The sequence below is a fragment of the Neodiprion lecontei genome, chromosome 2 (genome assembly GCF_021901455.1).
Source record: "Neodiprion lecontei isolate iyNeoLeco1 chromosome 2, iyNeoLeco1.1, whole genome shotgun sequence".
Lineage (NCBI taxonomy): Eukaryota > Metazoa > Arthropoda > Insecta > Hymenoptera > Diprionidae > Neodiprion > Neodiprion lecontei.
The window spans coordinates 17,919,026-17,936,902 of record NC_060261.1 but is presented as its reverse complement, the minus strand read 5'-3'; the positions used below and the strand labels follow the sequence as shown (position 1 = coordinate 17,936,902).

The following is a 17,877-nucleotide window of genomic DNA, read 5'->3' as shown; positions in this document are numbered from 1 at the left end:
ATTTCATTATTAGATTTGATTACAACATTATTAAGATAAAGTGTTTCTTGTTTTTTCAAATTTTCTGCATCTGAATGATACCTTCACGATTAGCTGAAAGCGTTACTGGGGTCGACCCACCGTGATTCTCCGTACTCGACTTCGAAATGACGTGTACTCTGGTACTATTTGATTTCCAAGTGGATAATACAACTTACCTGCTAACTGATTTAAGATTGTTCGATTAGAAACACCAATGTAATGTCTTGTTATCCGCATTGTTGCACAATTGGTGAATTGTCAGCATCAGTTCGTCAGAGTAAAAACCACTGGATTGAAGTTGGCGAAAAGCATTCGCGGTTCTCAATTCAAGTTTGCCCAAAAACACTTTGAAAGGAGCTTAAGTTGCACTGAGCTTCTCCTGAGACTATCATAAGCCGGTGCTGTATTAAGCCAGATATACGAAGCGTAAGAAAGCACTATCAAAACGGTAGGTGCTGTAGCCATCTCTGACAAACCAGCTGTGAAAGAATACCATATATACCTGTAGCGACGAAAAAAACTAGCGTTTCAGGAGTCTATTTTTCGTCTGAAGTAACTCAAAGAGCAGTCTTTTTCTTCCAATTCAACTACCTTCAGTTCCACAATCCGGTTGCGTTGAAGAACCTTGCCTTTTTTCTATGTCCTCTCACTATGCATTGTAAGAGCTGAACTGTTAGGCTACTCTTGTACAACTAGAAAATCGAATGAAAGTTGATAAAGTCGTGTCATCGCGACGCAGTGTCCGAGGTTTAATGAAACATCTTCCATTTAACAGATTTCCCTGTGACATTCAGTAGTCTATCGCACTACGAAATCACTAGAAACTTCTCTACATACTGTAGAAACATGAGGGAACATTATGAGAAATGAAAATGTTACTGTAGTGGTATACTTTTAATTAGCCTCCCGTGAGAGAACAGTATAATGTGCACCAAGGAAGAGGCAAGCTCTGCCGATGATGCAAAACCTTCCTTCTCTGGTGCAGATGATATTTTTTTTTGTCGATACCTGCTCGCAAAATGTCACTTTTCATACCTCTTGAGTGGGCACAGAGCAGATCTTCTCGCTAAACGCGGTTGAAAGAGACTACTTTCCCGCATTTGGGCGCAAAGTGCTGTTTTGTGCCCGCTCACACGTTTTGACAACAGGCATTTCTGCAGAGCAAGTGTTAAGAGAAAAATCGTGTGCACTACGGACTTCTCTTCAGCTCGTGCCGCAAATTGCACACTCGCAAAATAGGTCTTTGCGCCCTTGACAAACAATGCATTATTTTGTCCAACCCCTCTGATATCGTGTCATTTCATGCAGGTAAAACAGGCGCGAAGTAGTGCGTTTCATCCCAGTTCGGCAGTATGCGTCGTACTAAGAAACATACATAATGTAACATGTAAAATTAATAATATAAAAGATGGAAACTGATATAAATAGCAGAAATTTCAATAATTTTGTTGATAAATGCCAAGTGCTACACACATATATATATATATATAAACGAGAGAATCATCTGCGATAATAATAATAGAATCTTTGTCGAATATCAAAGCGGCAAGGTGTACGATTTAATAAATATCAAACCGTGCCTTAACTGTGGAAGATTTGGGGATAGTGGTTCAAAATGTAAAAATGAATCGAAATGTCTCGAATGCTCAGGTGAGCATCTAGAGAAACGCTGGAACAGCAACGCCATAAAATGTGCAAACTGCGAATTTAGTAACATTAGGTATAAAACTAAGTACAATACAAACCATACTGCATATGATATGGCGAAATATGAAATTTTAAGAAATAAATCGAAAAAAGTGATTGACCTAACGGATTACCCAATCTCACTTGTTCTAGCAATATGGAAGGAAGCAAGCAATCGAGACAGGCAACGGTCGGTACATCAACCCCCTTCAGTGCCAACAACAAGAATACAACAACAACAACAAGGCCTCTCAGTCCCCCGTAGTCTTTCATAATGGAGCAACACATTGATCTGGTTAAAAAAATGCAAAGTCAGATGATCCAAGAGGAAGTTTTTTATACTGACCTTAAAACTCTCAACGAAGCTGTTAATACAAAAGAAACTTGGATTTTATATGTCGACAGGCGTAGTTTAAATGCTAATCACTCTAAACTCAGAGTTCTTATTGAGAGTTTGATGATCAAGCCGTACATAAAAGTATGTGCGGAAACTTGGAATCTTGACCACTATCAATATTTTGATATACCTAGTTATGAAATTTATTATAACAATAGGAATATAAATAGAGCAGATGATGTTGTATATATAAGATAGATAATAAAGTAACTGAAATAACTGAAACAATAGATTTTGGCAAACTTGAGATTCTTAACTCTTGCATCAAATTAAATAATAACAATAATTTAGAAACGGCAGCTATGTATAGATCTCACGATCTTCATAGTCTAGACTTTGTCTCAAGCCTAAAAACTTATATACATCTATACGCATATATAATAAGAGAAATAGTGAAAATCACCTAACAGTAGGTGACTACAACATAAACATATTTAAATTTAACGTTATCAGTCAAAAATTCCTAAACAATCTACTGGAAAAAGACTGTATGCCTGGTTTTATGGATACAACTAGAACATCCGACAATAATAACGAGGGTACCTGCATTGACTATATACTCATTAAATCAGAGTCTATACACACGAAAACCTTTAGATTAATGACTCCGATTACACATCATTATCCACTGTTCATTTCGATAAATAATCCTCAAACTAAAATAAAAAAAAAAAGATACAACTTACTATTATAATTAACAAGAATTGCATCATGTAGCAAGTCCAAGAGTTTGGGTATACATTAAGTCAATTCGGGATCCTAACGAGGCGACCGACGATTCACTGATTAAAGAAATACGATATTGCTTAGAAAATTCTAAATATAAGCCTACGAGTAGGAAAATGAACAAAAAAAAGCTAGAACCAAATGGATTACCAAAGCAATCATAAATTCATGTCGAATGAAAAAGAAACTCAGATGGAAAAACTGCCTAACAATTCACGGCTAAAGGCTGAATTATAGGAGTACACCAAACTATTAGATAAAATTATTACGGATGTCAAATTCAGGCATGATAAAGAAACAATGGAAAAAAATAACAACAATGGAAAACGACTATGGTATTTTATTAACTGTAATATTGGATAAAAAGTTACTGGGGGCAATGGTATCAACCACTTAGCAAACGAAAGCAACAATAAAATTGATCGGTTTAGCGATATAGCAGACTATATGAATACACACTTTTGCTGTACAGGAGCTAATTTGAGTAAGAACATACGAGCGCCAGATAAAAATGAAGTGAAAATGCCACAAATGAATCCAAAAACAATATTTTTGAAACCTATTAATACTCTTGAAATACAATAAATTATAAATAATGTGAAAATAAAAAATGGTGGAATTGCTCAAATTAATACAAAGACGATGAAAATAATTTATAATTATATCACATGTGTACAAGCGCACCTTTTTAATGTATATATGTAAAGAAAAATTGAATTCGTCCAAAGACCTGAAAGCAACTGAAGTACTTATATATAAATCTAGTTAAAAGGATGTGCCTGCCACCTATAGACCGATATCTAATATAGCCGAAATCTTTGAAAAACTAATATATAATATAGTATTTGACTTCATCTGCAAAAATAAAATTCTAGCCACAAATCAATTTGGTTTCATTAAAAAGAAAGGAACTAAAGATGCACTGAGTTTTATCACCAACAAAATCTATGAGAGTCTCGATACAAGTAAACCTATAGTAAAAACTTTCTTAGATTTAGCTAATCTATATTATCTAATCACACATTTAATTATTCTCAAGCCAGCATTTTAGATGTAGAACGAATGTATTACAAAAGGCTATTGTTAGAAATGTGCTATATTGTTGCACACCCCAATTCTGTCAACCGAAGATAAGATATTGAACATCTGAGTACTATTTACACCTCTATGATACATCCTACATAACTATTAATTATCGACTGAGCTTGCTCTTGATTTTACCTTCTAACATTTTCTTACATCTATTTAAACCTTTGACTCTGTGCTTGCTCTGCTAATGATTGAAGTCGTTCTCCTTCCACTACACTCGTGACGATCCTCATGTTCAAAAGTGAGCCAGTCTCAAAAATGGTCGTCTGTTTGATTTTATTCAATTTACCAATCAAGATGAATGCTTGGGAGTTTCTCATCGCAGTTGTTGTGTTTTTTTAATGAAAATAACATTTTTTAAAATAAACACGTTGAGTTTTTCGAAGACGCTTATGTTTATTTATTACTTCTACTCATTGTATTTTTTCTTCGTAAATTGAAAGTGCCAGTTCATCATCAGGTAATTTCCCTTAATTATACTAGCACAATCCCCTTTTTTTATCACAGAAGCTTTCTACATATTAATTTTGTGATAAATAACTGTATCACATAATTTGTTTTTCTGTTCGTGACAGATGTTCTCAAATAAATTGTTCTGAGGAGGGCCCCCATCCGGGCTGAAACGTTAACACAAAAAAATTCTTTTTGTTATGACCTTCATATCCAAGAATAATATTTACTCAACAATTTACCATGGTCAAGAAATCATTTTCTTCATTTAGCTAAAGCCTTCGACGCTGTCAACCATAACGTCTTATCGGACAAATTATATTGTTACGGAATTAGAGGTAATGCAAACAAAGTTTTGAAGAACTATCTACACAACAGGCATTAAAACGTTCGAATAATTGAAATTAGTAGGAATTTTAATTTAACTACGGGAGTGCCGCAAGGAACTATCCTAGGACCACTATTGTTGATATTATACGTAAACCGTCTTGTAATTGATACATCTGAAGATACGATATTATCGTATGCTGATGATCCTGCGGTTACCCTAACTTATGACTCTTGGGAAGTTGCAGAACGAAAAATGAATAATTACTTCAATGACATATCAATACAGCTGGCTCTGAATAAACTATCGCTGAACGTGGAAAAACAGTATACAGGGTGGGGCATTTAAAGTGTGACAGAGCAATAGTACTCAAACTATTGATGTTACTCAAAAAAGTTTCAGATGAAAGTTACATTGTTCGAGAAGGCCGTCGTACTGGACCATCTTATTTTTTTTTCGGTGGAGGTGCAGAAGCTACGTCAAGGTCAACGTCACTATTTAAATGGAACAATGCACTTTTTTTTTACGTCATTATTAATGACTTTGAGGTAAATTCAGTAATTTACAACACAAGGTCATTCTAGGCACGCGAAGTACGAAAATAGTCGAAAAATCGAATCAAAGCAAAATAATTATTTTCGAAGGATTTATTAACCTTGGTTTGTGTCTACCTACAGAAGATACCTCACCTAACCTAATATCACTTGATTACTTCTTATGGGGTTTTGTCAAAGAACGCGTAATGGCGGTAGCATCTACCACGCCTGACGGCATGAAAGAAAGAATACACCGAGCATGTACTGAAATTACACCATAAATGTTGGCTGAAGTTAAATGGTCTTTTCATCAGCGTATTCACAATTGTTTGCGAGTCGAGGGTCATCACTTCTAGCATCTTCTGTAGGTAGACTATTATTATCAAAAGTTGGAAGTCTGTGAAATCGGCTTTCCAAACATTCGCAGGCAAGGTTGGGATGATATTTTCCCTTGAGTATAATCAATTCAAACCGATGTAGATTTAGTAACATTTGGACGAAGCTTTTTCCCTATCTCATTGTCAGCGGACCCCTTTTTCGACTTGTTAATTTTCTTCCCCCAGCCCCTGTTTTTCTTCTCGGCAGCTTCAGCAGGTCTGCCATGCGAATACAGTAAGGCATACGTATCCAGGGATATTGTTATGCAATGCGAATAACCGATGGAACATACTTTCTTTTGCTTACCCGGTCTTGCAAGGTGAGTTGGAAATGCTGAATAAGGCTTAGCTGCTCGACTGTATATGAAGTTTCCCCAGAGTTCTCTGATTCAATATTCTGTGTTGCCTCGTTGATATTCAGTGGACAGATTTCAGCATCAGGATTGAGACTTTCACTCGAGCAATGCGAAACACGAGACATCAACGCAACGTATGTGCTTACATAAAAGCTCATTCCAATATTTTAACTTTATTTCGTTATATTAATTTGATGCAAGAAGCATGACGTACTATTGTGTAAAAATGAGTTCATTCTATCATCTTGAAGCCAGAGGTGATTCCGATATTTCATACACAGATAGTTACAAGAAATTGAGATGAAAAAATTAACCCCTGCACATATTCATGATACAGGGTGTCCCATAAGTTCCAGGACGGCTGAATCACTTAAAAACTCCGAGTCGTGGAAAAAATGTTGGGCAATAAGATTGTAAGATTTTCCCTTAGCTATTCATTGATATTCTTGGATTCGTTTGTGTAATGACTTTAGAGGCCGATTTTTTTAAATGGGACCCCATATTCTTGACCTCGGAAATGAAGAGGGTGGAAAATTCAAATAAAAATACGACATTAGGCATTGCAACTTTTGATCTCTGAAGGTAATCTCAAGGTCGAACGCTCGGTTGAGACTCAGAACGCGCGTATCCCTAACAATGATATGGTGGTCAGAGATACCAAGGAGAGAGGTCAAAAGCTTGTGTGCGGATGAAAGGGGTAGCAGCTACCCCCTCTCAGATACTGCACAATGAGCCCAATTGCAATAACACCCAGCGTTTGGTTGGAAAACAGAGAGCAAAAAGCTGGTGGTAACTTGGCCTACTTTCTAGACGATAAGGATGCCACAACGGCAGGTTGAATACTGCAAGAAGAGAGCGTGGCCGCTGTCGGTTAGATCCTATGCTAATGATCGCCGTACCGTGTGGGGCAGTGCAGCAACCAACGAGAGGGTGGAGCTTTTCTGGAGTAGTTGTCGACCACAACAATAATCTTCCCCAAAAGAGGAAATAAATGTATCTATCACCTACCCTGGCACTATCACGCCATAAATTTTCTGGAGTTCTTAATTGATGCTCAAGTTTAAAAATCTTTGTTGCGATACTTCTCCTTGCATCGTAAAACTGACATTCTGAGCAGTTCGCTTGGTGTTTGATCTATTGTAGTTGCATGGCGAGAGAAATCGCTGTTCTTTGTTGGTGTCGGGAAATCTGAGCTCGGCTAACTCATTGTAGAACGGAAAGAAGAATCTCCGAAAGGTTCCGCTTGGCACAAACGGTGAAGCCATCATGGACCAAGATCAGCTTCGTTCATGCCTTCTAACTTCAACCCCTTAATTATCGCCCGATGGAGAGAGGTTGGGGCCGCCAATTTTAAATGATAACGCAGTTCCGGGTTTCGAACCGCGTTTATGAATTTAGCTCGGGCTAATTGGTCCCTAGCTTTTGCGGAACAGTCAGGAAGGGAGTGTCGGGCAACACGCCCAATATCATTTCCGATGGAGCCTAAATATTCCTTGGGGCCTTGACACCTATTTTCAGATTATGTAAAATAAAGTTTGGTCAAAAGCTTGTCCCCGAACCTAAGCTTAAAGGCCGCACACATCTTGTCGATAGTTTTGGAATCAGAGTCCGAAAGTGATCCAAGAACAATCAAGGCTGGGCCGGTCAAATAAGCTGTACCAATGTGACCCCATTTTGCGAAGGGCTTCAGCCGCTAACCTTGCGTATCATATTGAATTGACGTTGTCGTACAAACTCCGAATAGATCAACTGTCATACATGTCGGGTTTCAGATCCTAGGGTTTCGGAGGCATCGCTGCATGAGTTGCGGTAGACGTGGCGAGCTGATTTAGTCCGAGCGAGTTCTAAATCTGCGGAGAGAGCACATCGACATTACTGTTCAATTTTGAAAAGGCTATAAATTCTATCAGGTTATCGACCCCCGAGTGAGTCGACGTGACAAGTGCAGCACCGACCTTCTAAAACGTCATACAATTGAACATGGCAACACTAAGGAAAGAAATTAACCTGCGCTTGGTGCTGATCCCGAGTAGACTCGAAAATATTAGTAACTGGATGAATTTCGCTTTCTTCGTAGATGGAATCATACCTTCACTGGTTCATAATTGAATGCATTGAGGTCCCTCCTCCTTGTTGGGACCGGGGTTAAAGGGGTGGAAGTCCTTTTAGTCGGGATCGGGACCGAAGGAACATAAAGTTCTTGTGCCTATTCTTGAAGTTTTTGGATACCTCGCAGGATTCCAACAAAGGCTTGAGACACTACTTCCTGCTGTTGCTATTGTTGAGATAGCAACTATAGTAGCAGCCGAATGTTTGGGAAACTCACGTGCTTGATCTGAACGTAGCGTTCAGCCTTGAGATGACCTTGAGAGGTCGAAATTTGCAGTACTCAATATCCTGTATGATTGTAGAATTTTCCGCTCTCCTTATTTCTGTGATGAAAAACTTAGGATTTCTATTTGAAGAAATCGGTTCGAATTTAAAATATCCTCGCAGATCATTGTCAAGATCAAATCCACGGTCATGATTGGATAGACAAGGGAATATCCTACAATTTTGGTGCCCAACAATTTTATTACGATTCGAAGTATTTAAGTTATTCAGCCATCCTGGAACTCGTGGGTCACCATGTACGTACATTAGGTACACGCGTTTAAATATATATGTGATTCGCGTTATTTCAATCTCCTGAATTTCGATCAACTCTCAATTTCTAAACTAACAATTTTGCCTCAAAATTCATGGTCATATTACCGTTACGAACTTCAACTTTATATGTTATCACTCCCAAGATGAAGAGTTGAGTTCTCTCTAAATCACGATATTTGAAGGCTATAAAATCATCTTCAACCATTTTCAGATTAATTCCAGGCTACATGCGCACGCGTATGGGTACGTGACGAATGTTTCGTTCATACGATGTCTCGAGACCGAATTTTAATGACGTTGATTGCAATCGATATGATTTTTTCTAACTTACAATCAGGGGTGATCAAATTTTGAGTGAAATCGACTAAGCTATCTCTCATAATGAGTTTTTGCAATTATGAAAATCAATACTTCCAAATTTCACACTTCATCAAATAAAGAAAATACTGAGAATTTCTGGGTATCGTTTTTGGGGTCACTCCATTTTTCATGCTTGTAAATACTATATAAGCTCACATTGCTGTCAAATCAATGGGTCAATAATATCCCTCTCTTACTCTAGATAAGTATAAGCTGTGATACTGTGTTAACGTTCTCCCACGTCCTCATCAACACGAGATCCGAGTCGTCGTTTCAAATGAAATTTACTGCACAATTTCTGTGGAAACTTCTCCACGTGCTGAGAAAAACATGTTTACTGAGTCACACGTCATCACATGTTGTTGCATAGAATTCAAGTAAAATGGTTACTGAGAATTGCTATACGTACCATTAGACGATCGTACGGGAAGAAACGTTTATAAAATATCTGACCTTGTACACTTGACACTTGATGTATCTAACATATGCCACTAGTGTAAGAGGGAACTTGAAATGATTTTGAAAGGTGACAAAATTTTAAAACTTTCTACTCTTGGAAGCTGATCGAAATAACCTGAATTTTCGGGCCATGCACTCACATGTAAATGAGTGGAGATGTGAGAAACAACGTGGCTGACAGAAGATTTGTAGCTCGATACCAACTTCACTTTCATACGGATCTTGACGCTTTATACAGAATGGTTTCATTTAGTTTTATTGCTACCTTACCGTTTCATGGGGTAATCGTTATCTAGAAGGACATCCGGGATATTCCGGGTGAAACGGGACAGGTTTTGGCCGATGGTCAGAGGATTCGACGTCTGGCCAGAATCTCTTTCCTTACTATCTGGTGAAAAGTCTTTTATATTTTTGGGTCCCAAATGATTCTATTTTACAGAAAGTTACGATTAAAAGAATAGCCCTTAGGGTCTTTTCGATTCACTAGAAAATTCTATTGAAAATAGTTCAAGTTGTGAAAAAAGTGTCGTATAATTTGGAGCTGGACATTTCCTTTTGTTTGCCTGTAGTAAATTATTTCTAAAAAATATTCTGTTGAAAAAACATCCGGCTCAAAATTGCAGCAAAATTTTTCATAATTTCAATTATTTTCAGTAAAATTTTGAAGTGAATCGGGTAGACCCTAAGGGCAATTTCTTCAATTGTGATTTGCGGTAAGCCAAGAATTCTTTGGGACCCAAAACTATGGAACACTCTTCACAAGAGAGTAAGGAACGAGATTCCGACCAGACGTCCGATTCGCTGATCATCGGTAAAACCCGTCCCGTTTCGTGTGAAATATCCCATATAACTCAGATCTATCAACATTTTATGCGGTTTCCTCTAACGAGAGAGGAGACCATTCGCTTGATAGTCCACATATAGGGTGTCCCATTCTGGAAAAACTAGACAAATAACTCTGAAACAAGGAGTGATACAGAAAATCATTTGACTGAAAAAAAAAAAGAAAAAACAAATGAAGTTTTAATAAAGAAGAACTAAATCCGACTGCCTTTGATCGGCCAGTCTTAGAACTTCCTGCTCGGATGCATTTCAAGCTCATGACACATCATCAACTAAATTTTTAATCTTTGTATTTTTTTTTTATTTACATAACCCAAAAACTACGGAACCGATCGAAAATGGTCGGAAGTGATTCTCTAGACCTTAAAACATAGAAATCTAGAGAAAACCGCACTTTCCATTCTCGGGGTTATTACAGCATCTCACCATATTATCTCTCTTTTCCAAAGAAAGATTGCGGACGGGAAGAAGGGATTACAACAAGAAGCGTTTTGTGTCAAAGTCATGTACTTACGGATTCTGCTAAAAAGACAGCAACTAAGCTGGTGCTCAATGCTCACTTCAAGACTCTCCACAATCCAGACATCGTTCCATGGATTCTTTGAATCACAAAATTAAAAAAAAAATTAATTTTCCGATTTATTCCCCATCATACGGTTTTCAAGACTCAGAACAAATTTTTATACTTTGAGTATAAGCAATAGCCAGTGAAACGAAGCTAAATAGTATACATTCAAATTTATCTCCGTGAAACTCGAAATTTTTTACATCATAGGAAAAATCACTTTCAACTTGAAGAAATGGTAGCTTAGCGGGCTTCCCGAAAGTTACATTATCTCAGATCGAATTGAGTGTGCGATAATATGACCCTCTTTAAACTATGAAACCGCTATATGAAACAAAGATATTCGATTCATCTGTTCGAAATTGGGCTCCATAAATACAAAAACATAGGGTGCATGTCAGATAGTGATTGGCGATAAAATAAAGTTAATAAAATTCAAATCAGCAATACTTTATTTACCTTTCACGTAAGGATAAAGAATTCAGTAATTGAATTTTGCAAAGAAGAGGCCCCCCGAAGTCTGTAACTTTGTATGAATTCTGAATATTCTAATTCAGAGAGAACGTAGGGATAGGATGGAGATCTCCCTCGGGTAGTAAAATGAGGGCGAATTAAATTCGGAAAGTGTCTGAATCAAAACTTTGCTGGCCGCGTGATACATCGCTATTAATTAAGACAAATTGTACTTACAAAGCAGATATCTTGATCTCGATGCAGTGACGGTGCATAATATATGAAATGGGAAATCAAATCTCTCCTTGCTTGCTCGAGGTAACCGTCGACATTATATTTCCTCAGAAACAGTCGTTGCTCTACTAGTAATGAAAGATCGGCGAAAGAAGCATCTTAAAAGATTTCGGTTCTACTTTCACTTGCGGAGAATCAGACACGTGATATGACTTATAGATAGTTGATGTTGCCAACTCTATATGTAATTTTATTTAAAAGTTGCTTGATGGTTACCTTTTAAGTCTCAAGTTGGTACCAAAAATGCTTACAAATGTCGAACAACAACGAGGTTGTCAGCTGTCAGTTGTCAGGTTAAAGCAATGTCATCGGAGAATGCCCTCTTGATGGCTAGGATCGTGAAGTTGGGAACGTAAAACAAACGAAATGAAATCAGACCCACATGCTGGAATTTGAGAAATCACCGAAATCTCCTACATGAGGAGCGAGGAGTCACTTGGAGTCATTCGAAGTCATTCGAAGGGTCTGCTAGGCGCTTCAAATTGCACTAACGGATACTGCTGTGAGGAATATGTATCAATAAAATAAAAGAGCTAACACTTCGGGACCTATCGTGCTTATATTCATTGACAGCCGGATCGATGATGCAGTAATCACCGCAAAAAATGAAGCCGAAGTCTAACTGAACACAGGACATATTTGTTGGAAAGGAAACAGTACCGTCACTAATCGTTCGTTACCGCTATACTGTGCCGAAATTCACGCCGCTGTCACAGCAGCAAAAAAAAAAGGCCAAGGCTGTCAAGTATCTCTGGATCCTAGGAGGCAAGATCTTTGTGCTTAAAGCGATAGCGCTTCTGTAATCAGATCCGAGAGAATCGAAGAAATCCCATTATAGCAAGTACCACTACCCTAGACAACCCACTAAACATACTTCGCTGGTGTTACAAAAGCGACGTTGCACGAACGTCAATGATTTCGTATAATCGCTTTGCAAGCGCTGTCAAACTTTAGTCTTCACCGCGTTTTACCCAAGTGGCTTCAATGCAGTACGTAGGTATTTTTGGTGAAGTATTTTATTGCCTCGCAATTGCCAATACTCCAATGCTCAGAATTACATATTATGTAGTGGCTGAAACTCAGCAAATGGTCAGGTGAATGCCAAATCTTTGCTAGCTCATATTGATGAATTTCTAGAATATTTCAAGCAGCACAACTTCGACATCATAGCCGTATCTGAATCTTGGCTGAAGTTGCATATTTTGGATTCGCATATTATGCTTCAGGGCTCGTGTGATGTCATAAAATGGGGAAAAATAGAGGGGAGGTGTTGCTTCATGTATCTCATCAGCTCTAAAATTCTGAGAATCCTTCTTGAAACACCCCCTTTCGCGGAGAGACGCAGTACGTTTATGACAACACTTGCTTAATTTGTACATGAGCTGAGCACGGCAGAAGCATTTTGCTGAATTGACAATAATCACTGTCTACCCAGGTATTTAGAGGGTCGCGAGCATCATGGCAATCGATGGTTTGGGTTAACTCGTAAAAAGGTTAAAATTGATCTTGGGTATGCGATCGGTACAAAGAAAATTAGTCGGGTAATCGAAATCTCACGATCTGTGATTACCGATTCGGTAGAAAAATAAAGGTGAAATAATTTATTAAAAAACAATTATTACAATGATCTTTATCCGTTATTGTAAAATGAATAAATTTTGTGTAATCATTACAAAATCAACCAGATTAGAGCGCATGCGAGTAAAACGAAGTTTAATGGAATAAATTTCATAAGAGATAATTTGATCACTCGATTGCGTTCTCCTGGAGTCCTCCGTTTGATAACAATCAAGCCTACACCTTAATCACTTCATCAATTGATGATTGAATAACTGAATTTGTTTAAATCCAAAACTGAGACTGCCTGAATTTGAAAGTTTTACGTAAAAAATTATAAACTCATTAATTATAAAATATTTGTGACCGGATTGGTGGTTCGTGCTTCTAAAACACAGAGACCGGATTTATCAATTTAATTCAAGTCACAAACCGTTTTAACCTTATTCAAGAAAATAAATGAAAAAGGGATTCTACAGTGTAAAGAGAGTAGTTAATTGTGGAAACCTGTTAATATTTCCTAGCTCAGTTTGGTGACGTGGCAAGAAAGGTGGTTCCATTTAGCAAAGATTTCAATATAGGCCGTTGTCGAATTATTCCGAACCGAACTGCGATCGAGTACCGAACCACACGATCACTTTCACTTTCTGACTCAGATATGGAATACGGTCATTTAGTCCAATGTCAAAGTTTTTCCTGCAAATCATACACTTGAAGGATTGCATGCAGGGCATCGTGGATGGTAGGTATTGTGGACAGCGGACTACTACAAATTACCCGTGTAATCGACCCGGGGAAAATTTAAAAATACATGCAAAGAATATATCTCTATTGCTATGTTATCAACATATTGGTCTAATAAAATGATAAATTATTTTTCAATACATTTAATTTCCGTACAAAATTTTTACAAATACAGTAATTACCTGTTCAACAGGTTACGATAACTACGTTATTTTCGAAGCATCTGGATTTTCTCAATCATTGCTACTGTTTGAGGTTATGTAAATCAATGTTTTGACAGCAAAACAGTACGAGCTTCATTCGTTCGCTACCGTCGCATTGTGCGTGCATTTGAGTTAGCGGATCATTACATTACCTACACTGTCGCTAACCTAAACTGAACATGAATTGAACGTTTTGCCCATCGTAGGGGGAACACGTGACCAACGGGGCATTCAATGTTAACTTAACCAATGATTTTTCCTCACCAGTTTTGATTTGCTTCAGGATCTCTTATACTATTCTCCGATCTCAGAAAAGCGCTCCTGAATTTTTCACATTCTTTTCTATAGCCGTTTTTACGATTATTCAAACCTATCTAAAAATACGAATTTTTTCCAAAGTCTCCAAAAATTCTTAAGAATCTAATTTTTTATTCCAATCAGTCTAACAGCGGTCTACAATGGGTTGATTTTTTTAAGACTTTGAACATCTTGATCAAACAATACAGTATGTTTCAACGTTCCCAAAATTCGCAAAAATTACCATGAATTCTGTGTTTTTGTGTAAAAAGATTTAGGACAAAACAAAGAATTTTTGAAGAATTTTCAGAACGTTCAAACATGAGGTTTGTTTGTTCGAGACTTTTAAGGTGCTGAAAAAAACTCGAAAAAAATCGCCCCATCATGGGCTCATGTCAGAATGAGCCAAATGGAAGATAACTTGTTCGAGAATTTTTTAAGGCTTAAAAACGGTTTGAATAATCATACAAAATCGACGGTGTAGGAAAAAATCTGAAAAAAATTTAGTATCATTTTTTTTGAGATCGGAGAACCGTATAAGAAATTTTGAAGTAAATCAAAAATAGTGAGGTGAATATTTTTGGTTGAGTTGACATTGAATGCATATATACATCGGTACGTGAATTAAGGGTTACCTACGATCGATCCGTTACAATTTCTTTTAATTCGTTTGAAAAGAATATTATTCAAAATATCAACTTCACGAAGAACCGTGCAATATCAACCCAAGACTTGTATAATCAATACACAACTATTATTTTTGTTTTTTATGCCACAAGTTGTCCAACTTGTCACAAATTACGAAACTTATTCACTGATATAACCTCAAGATTTCCAATCTTCATTTAATTCTTTTATGATAAATTATTATGTTTTTCGTTCACGTCTGTTGCTATTTAATTGAATTAATTTATGTGAATCATTATCGAACGTTTTATAGGTATTTGTAAGTTTCGTGTAATGAGAGCCTTTGTTCCCACAACCGTATTTTTGTAAGCCCTCAGGGGACTCATTATCCCAGTCTTTGATCAGTGCGTTTCTCTCTCTATTTCTGTATTCCTTCTCTCTCTCTTTCTCTCTCTTTGTACCCGCGGATGTGTGTATCCTAGTACAATAAAAATATGTTCTTTCTTTCTTTCTTTCTCTCTCCTTGATTATAAGCATATTCTTATTTTTATATTATGTTATTTGACTGAGATAGATACCTGTTAGATTATAATTTGTGTGTAAGCATTTGTTGTTGCTTACCCCTACTGACTTGTTTCCTTGCTTGCTCTCAAACTGCTTAACTTTGTTTATTAACTAAATGAGATATATTTTTAAGTCGCTACTTATTGTTAACAGTGCTTGCTCTCCTACTTACTCATATATTTGCAATTACTTTGTTTTCATTTTATTCAGCCTTTGCTTCATTGTTATTTGCTTTTTAATTTATTCTATTTATTGCGTTGTTCGTATTATGTGAGTTGTTTTCTACGATCTTTATTATGTTATGATATCATATGTGTCTATGAATTTGATAGCAAATAATTCTCTATTTTGTATTTCCGGCCTCTCTCTCTCTCTCTCTCTCTCTCCCTCTCCCTCTCCCTCTCCCTCTCCCTCTCCCTCTCCCTCTCCCTCTCCCTCTCCCTCTCCCTCTCCCTCTCCCTCTCCCTCTCCCTCTCCCTCTCCCTCTCCCTCTCCCTCTCCCTCTCCCTCTCCCTCTCCCTCTCCCTCTCCCTCTCCCTCTCCCTCTCCCTCTCCCTCTCCCTCTCCCTCTCCCTCTCCCTCTCCCTCTCCCTCTCCCTCTCCCTCTCCCTCTCCCTCTCCCTCTCCCTCTCCCTCTCCCTCTCCCTCTCCCTCTCCCTCTCCCGCTCCCGCTCCCGCTCCCGCTCCCGCTCCCGCTCCCGCTCCCGCTCCCGCTCCCGCTCCCGCTCCCGCTCCCGCTCCCGCTCCCGCTCCCGCTCCCTCTCCCTCTCCCTCTCCCTCTCCCTCTCCCTCTCCCTCTCCCTCTCCCTCTCCCTCTCCCTCTCCCTCTCCCTCTCCCTCTCCCTCTCCCTCTCCCTCTCCCTCTCCCTCTCCCTCTCCCTCTCCCTCTCCCTCTCCCTCTCCCTCTCCCTCTCCCTCTCCCTCTCCCTCTCCCTCTCCCTCTCCCTCTCCCTCTCCCTCTCCCTCTCCCTCTCCCTCTCCCTCTCCCTCTCCCTCTCCCTCTCCCTCTCCCTCTCCCTCTCCCTCTCCCTCTCCCTCTCCCTCTCCCTCTCCCTCTCCCTCTCCCTCTCCCTCTCCCTCTCCCTCTCCCTCTCCCTCTCCCTCTCCCTCTCCCTCTCCCTCTCCCTCTCCCTCTCCCTCTCCCTCTCCCTCTCCCTCTCCCTCTCCCTCTCCCTCTCCCTCTCCCTCTCCCGCTCCCGCTCCCGCTCCCGCTCCCTCTCCCTCTCCCTCTCCCTCTCCCTCTCCCTCTCCCTCTCCCTCTCCCTCTCCCTCTCCCTCTCCCTCTCCCTCTCCCTCTCCCTCTCCCTCTCCCTCTCTCTCTCTCTCTCTCTCTCTCTCTAGCGAGACTTGGAAGAGTGACGTACGTTTATTTATGGAAAAAATTATCTGAAAAATCTATACTGTGGTGCAATGTATGCGCAAAAGACATGCCTTTCAGTGGGCATAGGATTGGTGTCCAAATTTATAAATTCAATGCCTGTTTCACTGGTTAAGAATTTGTGATACATTTTCTTCTAATATCGTGGTTAACGGTCAATCTGTCATCGTGACTTCTAAGCCAGGCACCGTTGCCTGGTACGTGTATTGTGTGTGTGTTGCTTAGTACGAATCTGCCATACAATGGCTGTGACAGCCGACTGTTGCGTATGCACAAAAGAGCGACGATCGGACCTTTAAACACACTTTAATTTGGTAATGTAGCATTAGTACAAATTGTTTGACAATGAGAGCTTGTGAAAGATCCTTCTCATAGCGTGAAAAATGGGCAGTCTGTCATCATAATGGTCGAGTCAAAACCTTTCCCCTGTATGTGTGCCGTATGTATGTTGCTCAGCGTAGTTTGGCATACTCTGTTTACAACAGCTGACCGTATGACTTTAATTTTCGTGCTTGTGTGGAACTGTGTGGCGCGTATGTTGCTGTATGTATGCTGCTTGGTACGATCTGACATACTCTGTTTAACAACTGACGGTGTGACTTTGAAGTCCGTGCTTGTGTGCAACTGTGTGGCGCGTATGTGTACTGTATGTACGTCGCTTGGTGTGATCTGGTGTACTCTGTTTAACAGCTGATGGTGTGACTTTAAATTCTGTGCTTCTTCAATTGTACGGCACGTGAGTGGTGCATTGGACCTCGAGTGATCGTCGGATGTGCGACTGTTTGGTGTATATCTTGCTAAATACTCTGCAACTCTTAATTTATATTTACAAATGCTTGATGACTCAACCATGAGTGGTAAATTAACCCCTACGCAGTCACCACGCTCACCCATTATCTGAAAAGGCTGCAAAAATGA

The 17,877-nt window shown here is 39.0% G+C and overlaps 1 protein-coding gene across 3 annotated transcripts in view; it reads right to left on the bottom strand.

The window, feature by feature from the left end:
- Positions 1-17,877, bottom strand: part of LOC107218031 — a 489,709-nt gene that overhangs the window by 221,082 nt on the left and 250,750 nt on the right. For 2 of the 3 annotated variants that reach the window (XM_046732062.1, XM_046732065.1), the window contains exon 3: positions 10,792-10,876. The exons of the other annotated variant lie outside the window; for it this stretch is intronic. The gene's annotated coding sequence lies outside the window, so the exon portion shown is untranslated. The remainder of the gene's footprint in view (positions 1-10,791; positions 10,877-17,877) is intronic. 3 annotated transcript variants of the gene reach the window in all.